Source organism: Amphiura filiformis, chromosome 3, assembly GCF_039555335.1.
Source record: "Amphiura filiformis chromosome 3, Afil_fr2py, whole genome shotgun sequence".
NCBI classification, from domain to species: Eukaryota; Metazoa; Echinodermata; class Ophiuroidea; order Amphilepidida; family Amphiuridae; genus Amphiura; species Amphiura filiformis.
This window is the reverse complement of record NC_092630.1, coordinates 8,893,859-8,902,668: the sequence shown is the minus strand read 5'-3', so window position 1 is coordinate 8,902,668 and position 8,810 is coordinate 8,893,859.

Here is an 8,810-nt window from a genome sequence, read left to right as displayed (position 1 = left end):
ACATAGCGAATTAACTAACAACTGCAGTGTATTTCTTGATTTTAATAATAAGCATGGGTGAAAAGCAGTAAAGACAAAATGTTAATGCTTTTTGCTGTTTCAGTGTGCATGTTCTCAGCATTGATGGTTTGGTGAACTGTCATGTAACATGGATGTAAGCGTGATCCTAAAAATGCCTTTCACGGTGACCCAAACTATTTACAAGACCTCTTCTGCATTGAGGCTGGCCTTCCCTTTTAAAGGGAATTTTTATTACATTCCGGGTGGACTTCAATATGAAACGAATACAGGTCTAGGGCTGGCTCTTTCGCAGTAAGGGGCATTCGGTGAGAGCAAAATGTAAAAAATATGGGGTCATTGGATGAGAGCATGATTTTTGGCATTCAGTGAGAGCTAAATGTAAAAAATATGGGGTCATTGTGTGAGAACATGACCTTTTTTAAAATGGAACCTTTGGGTGAGAGCCGGAACAGCGCCACAGAAACCCCGATCATCGAATTTCTAGTTCTAAATGGCTTCATTTTTTTTTTCAAAATAAGTAAGAAAATCAATGATAAATGAAAGTTGCTGTTCAAATCGAAAATCTTTGGGAGACAGATCAAATGGAGAAATAAGGGGTCTTCGGGTGACATTAACCGTGACAGAGCATGTGCTCGTAAACAAATATGGGGTCTTTGGGTGAGAGCGACGCTGAAAAAGGGGGTCTTAACAGCCCTACATAGTGTCACCTCCAAAGTGGGAGTGCCCCCCTCCCCGGTACATTCACAGGTTTGTGCCGCCGTCCCGTTCCAAAATTCTACGCCACTGACTTTGTGTTTGGGTAAATATCTGTGTGAGGGATGTTTCAGGATGTGTTATATGTGAGCGGCTGGGTGGGTAATGGGATGCACTGGTCTAAATTCTATGGATAGCGGATAGCTTCTAAGATGCCTACGATAACACGCCTAACATCCAGGATTCAATCTTACACGTCCAAGATGCATGTACGTCTAAGAATTTCGCGGTAGACTTAAATCAACGAATCACAGGGTTTAGACATCATCTTAAATCGTATTCAATTATTGACAAATGAAATTTTACAGACATAAGATTATACACGCCCAAGAGTTTCTTAGACGTCCAAAATTGACCAACATTAGTGGTGGACGATTTCACAAATTAGAAAGATCACAAAAAGACCTCAGCTCGTAACCCCGCTCGTAACCTATACAATGTGCGTGTGAAGCTATGTGATAGGGTTTGTAATGTGGTCAATAGAAAACGAAGGGCAATAATACTTAAGGCAACTTCGCGTTCTGTTATTTTATTTCCCGAGTTACATATTCCAAGAGAGTCATACTCATAATAATTAGAAACATAACGCGAAAAAAAAAAAATTGCAGCAATTCGTTGACCCAATTTCTATCAGGCATTAGCAGGAGGCACACCACTAAATATATCGCCCATTGTACGCGTAAAATAAGTTCATGTCCACCGGTGAGCAAAATCATGGTCAGCCATGATTGTTTGTTATGATCAAATAATATTGAAAGATATTAAATTGATCAATGTTCAGAGAATCATATAGAATAGTGTATCTTGATATGATCAAAAAGTTGGCCCGAAAATAATCCGCAAAAAGAGATACAGTTTATTGTGCAGGCTGCAAATAAACCGAGTGCTGACACTCTTCATGCGCCTTCTTAGGGGTTCTGCAATAATTATGAGTCCTGAACAGTGTACTTTGGTTATAATTATAAATGCCCTTTATAAATACGCACGTGACCCATGGGCACGACATGCCAAGACCAGCAAGCGTGACTAAATCCTCATGCATTGACCACTATACAGAAAAGGATAGGAACTCTGTAGATAAATATATTAATTGAATAGCAAAATTATTACACATGGGGGATTCCGAATTTGTAATATGTTATCAAAAACAACATTTTGAATTTTTCAAAAATGTCAACGACGAAAACGTTTACAATACAATCACAAAGGTGAACAAAATAAACAATTTAGCTGCACAGTTGTCTCATGTTGTTCCGCTTTTGCATTCAAATATATAGGAAGCCCACTAGCTATGTAGAAGATCACTACGAGTCTTACTGTCTGCAACCTATTATGGCAGCGCGGAGCTGGTCACGTGCGTATTTATAAAAGCACATTTATAAATATAACCGAAGTACACTACTGGGGGAGGGTAAATTTAGGGGAGCCAAGAATACTTAGCCAGCCGCATGGAGATGGGGGGAAGCAAATGTTACCTCGGTTCATAATTGCACAACCCCTTAAAAGTTAGATATGAATCAAATAAATCCAAGGTTCATATTTTTGAAGGAAATCTAGTACGTCAAAACTTTTCCAACATTGTCACATCGGGTAGCAAATCTGGCTTACGCTCTTGTATTTTTTACTAAATGAACTTTAATGGGATGTTATTTAGTAACGTCCAAGAAATTTTAGGCGTCTGAGATTTATTTGGCCATATAAGAATATATACGCTTAAGATGATTGGTTGTTTGTGATTTCTGACCCTCTGATTCGTCGATTTAGGTCTACTTTCTTAGACGAGAGATTGCATCTTGGACGTCCCATGTACATTACCCCGACTTGGTGTACTTTCCCCGACACAATGGCAAAAGTGGGGACCATAGTTTCGCCCTCCCCGTTGCATATGCTACTGTTATTGCGTTGATTGGATTGACTCAGGGATTGACTTTTCGCTTGAAGTCTCCAAATTGATGTTTTTTATTGTACACATTTTATTTTCCAGGCCCCATTGGCCTTAAGACGCTTCGCGACGTTAACAGTTAAATACTGCATGGAAACACTGCATAAACATACGATATTATCAAACATAAAATTAATTACAAAGTTATTTTGTAATTATAAGCCCAATCACTGAACTCTGATCTGTAAAGAATGCAACTTGTAGAATGTTGATTATCAGATTGACTTTAGGGGCCGTCCATAATTTTTGCCATTTTAAGTTATGCGCAATCGTGCGTAAGTGGGTGGGCGAGGGGGGTACAAATTTTGGCATGTGTGCATAAGACAAATTGCGGTTTGTTTGAGCAATAAAAAAGGAGTGAAAAATTATGACATTTTCCATCATTTTATTTATAACTTTATAACCAAGTAATCGAATAAATTTTTAATGGAATTGAACAATTTGTTGCACCGTAACAAATTCTATAATATGCCAACGGCGATTTTCCCTTTAGTGTTTACTTTCGAGTCTATTATGCACAGCGGTGCTATATATACCTTTTGCTTAATTATTTCTTACCAAAATATGCAGATAAAGATCATTTCCTATCCTGGAGGATGACCAATGGCAGCAAAGGGACTGATATGTATGTAGATTATCAATATTCGGCGACAAAGGACATGAAGCCCAGAATTTAATCAAATTAATCGCAAGAACGTAATATCAATAAAAATGTCCCCCTTATATGATGTGAACCTAAGCGGAAGAGGTCCCTGGTGGAAATAAGAGTACTGTGATGTGCAACAGACATGACAGATAAGGAGGTGTCTGTGTGTTCAGTCATATTAGTTAAGAATCATTAAGAATCAGTAAGAAATTACCTTAATATCATTATTTTTACAACACTAGAGCGTCTTAACTTACCTCCATTTTCAATAGAAAATTCCTAAAAGTTGGTATAAATTTGAGTTTCTCTTTGGTTAAACACACTTTAAATTCTGAGTACGTTTTCTGAGACCTAGTAGTACGTACCCACCTAAACAAAATTCGAGAAACCCTTGATTACGGATAGTTTGGTTGATAAGTAATATAATAAAGTATAAAATAAGTAAGGTATCCACAGAGCATTTGGATATCAGCAGTACTCATGGCAAAGTTTTCGCCATTTAATTTGTGCATAACTCTAGGGGGAGGGAGAAGTTACGCACGCTTTGTGCCCAAGTGAAAATGGCGAAAATTGTGAACGACCCCTTAGGATCATACTAATTATGATTCCGCTTTAAACAAAGTTAAGGGCTATTACAATACACTTATCATGTATCTGAACTTTAAACCTGAAAAAGACTAGTAGGCCTATTTGCTTTTAATGCATGCTTTTAAATATACCCGATTGATTGATTGATTTTAATGTAAATTTCACTGCATTTTAGTTCCATTCGGTAAAGATTTATTTAAGATATATATGCCGGTAATGGGAAATATGATGTGTTCAACAAATTACGGTAAAGCTCTTTTGTAAGGTTTTCAGTTTGAGACAATAATTTAATGACGTTCAAAAATAAGTTGAATAGCAAACGATTGGTTTAATCTCGCGAATGATGCAATTGAATTTACACCCAACCCAAAAGGTTAATTTGCTCTATCATTTGCATTGTATTCAAATTAGGTATATTTTAGATAAGAGTTGTGTCCGAAGCATTCCGAGCAGCTGATGTCAGCCATGGTTGAATTCAAACATTCTGTAATTTGCAAGAAATGTTCATCCTAATATAAAATAGAGGGATGATGTGCTAGTCTTGAGTCAAGCCTTATCTACCCGAAGCCACATCGTAAACGTTTACCTAATGGCGCTGTGGGCTCCCTTGGCATAACTGGAATTGTATGCGCAAACTTAAAGTGCCCTCCCATTAAGGTAGCTGTGTACTCTCAGATACGCATGTAGTAAAAGTGCCATAACTTTGTAATTATTCACGCAAGACATATAAAAGTATACATTTTTATGAAGGCAAGACATCAATGAATATCAATATAAGTACAGTTTTGGTGTAAAAACTACTATTATGAAGAAAATCACAAAAAAGTGAATTTTTGGCAATTTTTGTTCGGTACATCATAACAAAAAAAACACTCTTTCCAACAATTTTTGTTTTGCTTTTTTCTTAATCTTGAGGCACCATTCCAAAAACGGTTTTTTTAGTTTTTTGATATTGGCCTTATTTTTTGAGATATTGACCATATAAGGCATCAAAATGAACTTTTTAAAATTCACAAAAGCCTATTTGCACAAAATGATGCCTAAAATCGGAAATAGACCAAAATATAAAAAAATAAGAAAACCGTTTCTTAAATCGATCATGCTTTTTATGATGAGCATAAATGCTTACCTATAGATGCTGTATTTATTGAGTTATCATGTACCTAAATCGCCATTTTACCGAGAAAATGAACATTGAAATAAAGGCCGTTGAAGTTTAAAGTGGTCACATTTTGCACTTTGATCGAAGCTTACAGAAGAATGCGGCAGTTCTCGTTTTTCTACCTTACATTACGTTAACATCGGGTAAATCCACAGCCCCTTGAGAAGTTTGGGCGAAATCCATTCATATCTTGATGTTTAAATCGGGGGAAAGAACTTGAAAAAATTCACATTTTATAAGCTAAAACGGAGCCATTTGACCGCTGGGTTTTTGTGAAATCAGTGCTTCCGTGGTGTTTCCATAAGATGCGCCGCGCATGCAGATAAGCGTCGCGTATGCGTAGCGTATTTTTGCGTTACCAAATTGCGCGATACGCAACGCGATGCGTTGTTGCGCGCGTGTACCCTGCTGGTACAACAAAGATTTTCTTTCCTTTTAAATTTCAAACACGAGTGGAATAGTGAAATAAAATCCTTAAATATTGCAGTTGGAGTGTATAAATCTGGATTTTCATTCCTTGTATTTATAAAAAACATAACAAAGTACAAACATATCAAAAAAACTCAATTTCGCGAAAGAAACAATGTCTAGAGTACACAGCCGCGTTAAAACCCCGCCAGCAAATTCTTGTTGGGATTTTTAGAGGAAGGAGCTCTCTATTTGTACATCAACAAAATGGTAGCGCTTTTTTCGTTTCTACATGTGTCTCTTTTTCCACATTGCTGGCAATAAATATCAAACAGTCATAATTGGCGATCATTTCAAATCATCCCAAAATCAACGAGGTTCAAGAAAGTTATCTCATTGTTAATTGTTGGTTATACATACCTATACAAAATACAATGCCTGGTAACCCACCACTTGAACAGGATTTAGCCAAAGCAAACAAAGACCAGAGCTATTAAAAATTCTATAGCCATCTAAGGTAGACGCTTATTATCCTCTTCAACAATAGGATTAATGATTGATGTTTGACTATCAAAATGAGATAGATATCGCGCCAGCTAGAGGTACCGATGAATACGACCTTCATTTTACACTGTAACTCAGAATACATTTTAGGGAATTTACGGCTCATTCGTGCTGTATACGAGAGGTACCTTTTGTTCAGGACAAAGGGCTTCGATCCGCCATTAAATCGGTAACTGACCTGACAAAGTCCGCCATATTAACGGTGGGAGAAGGGGGCGATAAGATCCCTGATCAGCAAATAACATATGTTACCCTCATTTGTATAAATCCTAAAAGACTGCTTATAAATATTCAAAGCTGGTTCAAGTCAGTGCAACTTAGAAAGATCGATACATAAAAATTGATTCTGGTGCCATTAGTGTCATCATTTCATACACTTCTAGTGCCCGTTTCTATTCATCGTTATGTATTCTTCTCCCGTGCATTATTTTTGCGAACTACCCTTCATAGCCCAAATTATATAAACCTGCACGATAAACAATGCATTATCTAAAACCCGCACGCTAAACAATAGATTCTAGATAATACGTGCACGCTCAAATACTAGAAATACTACTTTCACATAACTATATAGTAGAGTTAGGTGGCGCTTTCGACACAGAGGTCACATAACTATAAAATTGTCTGTTCGGTATATATACCATCAAAAAAGTACGAATATACATACTGTGGTGTTAAAATGGTATAGTTACAAACGGTGTTCTATTTTGCAAATATCATTGTCATAAATTATGATAAATGACCTCAAATAAATCAAACATCAAATGAGAATAATCGAGCTTCTATTAATTAAAAGGGGCCAAAAACAGGTGGATCATAATTATACAAGATGACACCATTGCAAAAAATTAAGCATTTTATAAATGAAATACATGTAGGCCTATATCTAAATTAACATGGCCGGGCCAGGAAAACACACTAGCGCATAATATCATGATCATGCTTTATAATACTGAACAAATTGTAAAATCCCAATGTCGTGTGTTTTAATATAAGTAGATTTTTAAAGTTCAAATTATAGAGCTATAAAGTCCAGTTGATATGGGATTTTTTTTTTTCTCATCTCAATTCACCGTAGTACTAGTCGGACATCTAAATTGATCGTTTCCAGGTGAACTGGTTCTGTGCTCTCTGTGTTCGAAACCACGATATTAAATGATCACAACATAAAGTCAATTGGTTACAAACCATGCGTGAATAAGTTACTAAAGTATGACGTATGGCGCAATCGATACCATTGATAGTTAACTTATACAGGGATTGATTTTCTTTACCAGTTAAATTTTACCTAGCTGGTCAATGACCTGACGGTGTTTTTAAAATGTAAGATATTTTCCCTAATATTAAAACTAATATAATGAATGCAGCAATTAATATTGCTTATTGTTTTAATACACTCAAAGTGTATGACGGATAATGTACACGTGCAAATGCATTCGTCAAGATAATTGCACTTGCCATGGATTTATTGCATTTAGCTCTCGAGCCTATCGGCTCTCGAGCTAAATGCAATAACTCCACGGCGCGTGCGATTATCTTGACTAATGCATTGCACTCAGTTCATTATCCTTATCATAATTTGACTTGCCGAGTAATAACTCCATTTATATCTTGCTTTTGTGTTTTATCTATAGGTACACTATTGTCTTCCGTTTGTGGTTCGACAAGTACTATAGTAGACGTTAATTTTTAACAATGGCAGGACATAGACCTTCAGTAAAAAATCGCATTAACCGCTTTGAAAACATGGATAATATGGTATGTTAAAGCCAGAATATATGCGACCTTTTGCATAATTTACCTGAATTTTCTTTGGGTATACCAGCCCCATGACCCCTATACAAACAATATCTATACCAATTTGGATGAAGTCAAATGACATGTCAAGATCAATTAATTTTGAATGGTATAGAAATATTTTAAGCACAAATTTTTGAACCCGGACTCCCTCTACCTGCATGTGGAGAATGATGGGGGAGTATTCTGGTCCTTGCCGATGGTGCGCGGAAACGAACGAAAACAATTCTGCGTCTCATCTGAAGCGTGGGACCCCGCTTATCATGGCTGCTCATCAAGGGTGTTGGTTAAAAAAGGGGTCAACAGTAAACAAATGAGTGTATACTGCTTATGCAATCTGAAGCAATATTGCCAAATGCTCTCTACCCTCTCCCTTTTTTCAGATTCGTGAACGCTGCACTGGACAAAAAAGGGTTAAGAATGCACAACTTCCATCGGCAAAAATATATTTTCGTCTGTACATAGTAATTTGTGCCACAAAACACACCCCATTCCCACACCCCCGTTTCGAAAACCTGGCTACGCCACTGTGTCACTATATGTGTTGCGACTGAAGACTATTCAATAATGTGCGTTATTCATGAAACACTATCTATAGGTTAAAGACCACTAATTATGTATTACACGGGTTTCAATGGGAAAATGCCTAATTTCGGGTGGAATTTTCTCATATTCAGAACTCTCACAGTTCAATGCCACTAATATCAGGTGAAACTATATGATTTAGATGCCAAATGATCAAAAATTCAACATAGGTTGACCTGAGACTTTTCTTGTTTTAACGCACTGAACCGTAAACACCTTAAAATGACAGTGCGCCCTCGAAGCTGATAGTTACAATATGATAGGGCGAATGTTTACTAAAAACCGAAGCCGTGCGTATGAATTTTGGTACTATTACAACAAAAATGTCATATAATGAGAGAAAA